Genomic DNA, 3,225 nt, shown 5'->3' on the forward strand with positions numbered 1-3,225 from the left:
ATTGTTTTTTTTTATTTTTAAATAGTAGCTATTTTAATCATTATTATCAATTTCATATGGTTCAATATCCTTGAACAATCTCATCTCAGCAATTAATCCAAAAGGTAAAATGATTTTACTCACGTCTTACTAGCTCATAGTCATGGGTAAAATGGATGCTTAATTGTATAGAACAAGTTAGTTTTTTTTTCTGGTTTTTCCATTCAGTGTCCCGTATATGTATTGAAGTCCAACTAATTTGAATTGTCGCCACGTAGGGCTTGAGAAATTAAAGCGCTTCCTACCAAGGATTTTTTTTATATTCAGGGCTCGAACCCGAGACTTCTGGTTAAGAGAGGAACAATCTTATCTACTGCACCACATCAAATGATGATAACAAGTTAGTTAGTCATAATCATAGCCCATACGTGAACTTAAAATAAATAAATAAATTATACTACTCATTCTATTCTAATTTATGTTGCTCTTTTATTTTTAGTCAAAGCCTAAATAGAATGATATCCTTCTATATTTTATAAATTTAATTTAACTTTTATTTTTTTTTAATAAAACGATTTATATTCACATATAAATTTTTAAAATCTTTCTTTCAATCTTAGATTTCATGCACAATCAAACATATCATAGAGAATAATATTATTAGAATATTAGACAAACTATCCATTATATCAAAATTCTTTGACCAAAATAGTCCAAATATCATTTGAGATGACGGAGCTTTTTAGATGTCTCTCCTGTCCCTTTTCTTCTTTTGAGTCCAATATTTAATTAATTTCCATTGAGGATTACTCTTTTTCTTCTTATTTATGTAGTATAAATATCGGATTCAACATAAAATATAAAAACAAATATAATTGTCAATTGATACATAAGAAATAAATTTTGAATATCATAATTTGAGTCGGTCGGAATTGTAAAAAAATCAGCTCATTGAAAAGGATAAATTATTGCAATTAAATAATGTATATAGATATGTATACATCTATAAATGTATACATAGTTATATGTCATATATACATGATTATACACTATTAAAATAATAACGATACATTACACGTGTATGCGATCATTTAATTGAATTATTTTTGTCATACATACAATTACGTAAGAAGCCCTAACATTATCTATTGGGGATTCCTTTTTTAAAAGGGAAAAAGGACAAATATACCCCCGAACTTTTGAAAATGGTATGTCAATATCCTTCGTCGTACTTTTCATCCATCAAATCCCTTGCCGTCCAATAATCAGTACACATTTACCCCTCCCACTAACGGAGCACTGATTGTGTACACGTGTCGCAATCCTATGCCACAACCCGGTTGACCACTTTTTTTACCCAAATTTCAAAAACCCGCCCATAGCCCAATTACCCACAAATAAACTCTTTAAAATCCTAAAGTTTATTTATTTATGTTAAACTTTACACGCGTTTTAAAAAATATGATTATAATAAAAAAAATTATTGTAATACTCCTATTAATTAATCAATTGTTTTTGTAAAACTTAATTTTTGAAATTATTTTTTCAACAACTTAACATACTAATCACTTTTTCTTAACAACGTGGGTCCTACATTTTCCATTATTCTTTTCTGTAATTCTTCTGTTGCTTTCTTCAAAATTCATCTCCTACTGTTCCTCTGGTTCCTGCAATGAAGAAAAAATGGGAATTTCATGGAGTAAAAGGCATCAAAATCATCACCTCCACCACCCTTCTCCTCCGTTGTTGCTGTCTTCGTCTTCTGCTATTGCTCCGCCCTTTCCTTCCCTCCCCCACCACCTCCCCACCCAACCTACTCCTTACCTGCAGCTTCTACAACACCTTCCCCTTCCCGAAACCCTTATCCTTTACTAACTCCTCCTTCCAATTCGAATTACCATTTTAATTTCAATCAGTCCAGTATGGTACTAGATCTGTAATCTATCAAAATTATAATAATCCTCACAGTAATTACGGATCGGGTGGGTATCGGTCTCCGCCACCACCTCCACCGCCCGTTGCCGGCGGTGTCGTATGTGGATTATCAAAATGCGAAGAAGATTAAAAATGATGTTAATGTTCATATGGATACTATCAGGGTCTTGATGAATTCAATAAGGGTTTTCATTTTTCTTTAGGATTTTAGAGAGTTTATTTGTGGGTAAATCGGGTGGGTTAAATGGGTTATGGGTAGGTTTTGAAATTTGGGTTAAAAAATTGGTCAACTCGGATTGTGGTGTAGGATTGCGCCACGTGTACACAATAAGTGCTCCGTTAGTGGGAGGGGTAAATGCGTACTGATTATTGGACGGCAAGGGCTTTGATGAACGAAAAGTATGACGAAGGGTATTGACATACCATTTTCGAAAGTTCGGAGGTATATTTATCCTTTTTCCCTTTTTAAAAAAAGAAAGTGAAAACAATGACACAACTAGAAGTGAAAAAAGAGTTTTTGCTTTGTCCCTAAAGTGTCTATGCAACAATAGTACTTTCCTAGGAAAGCCTAGAGCATTTCATGCTAACAATAGCATAATTCTTCTTCTCCCTAGTGTGGAGTCTTGTTTGTCTCTAAAGTGTCAATGCAACAAACATTTTCTTTAGAAAGCCTAGAGCATTTCATGCTAGTAGTAGCATAGTTCTACTTCCCCCTAGTGTGAAGTCATGCCCCTCCAAAAAAAAAAAGGAGTGTCTAGTTCATTAGGATGAGGAAGGCGGTGTTTGATCATGATTTTTTTTTTAGATTTAAAAAAAATAAATATGTTTAATTATAAAATTTTCAAAATTTTTAGGGATTTGAAAAGTAATAAATAAATATTTTTACTTTTTTCACTTTGAAATTAATTACTCATAAAAAGTTAGAAATAACTTCAATTTGTATTCATGGCCAAACACAATTCAATTTTCAAACATTGTTTTTTCACTTTGAAAACAAAAACTATTTTTTTCAAATGGTCAAACACCCACTAAGGGGGAGTTTGGTAGAGTGTATTAACAAAAATAATGCATGCATTAACTTTGTGTACAATGGATACTATTTTTAATACATCAAATCAAACAATGCATAAGAAATAATCTATGCATAACTAATGCAATCATAACTAATACAAACATTATTACTAATGCAAGTATTACTAATATATTTTATTGACATTATTTTTGTACACTCTATCAAACGACCCTAATGTTTAAGCAAATTGTTTGTCTTACTACTTCCTCTCCCTTTGTTTTAATTTGTTTACCTTGCTT

Source organism: Solanum stenotomum, chromosome 1, assembly GCF_019186545.1.
Source record: "Solanum stenotomum isolate F172 chromosome 1, ASM1918654v1, whole genome shotgun sequence".
NCBI classification, from domain to species: Eukaryota; Viridiplantae; Streptophyta; class Magnoliopsida; order Solanales; family Solanaceae; genus Solanum; species Solanum stenotomum.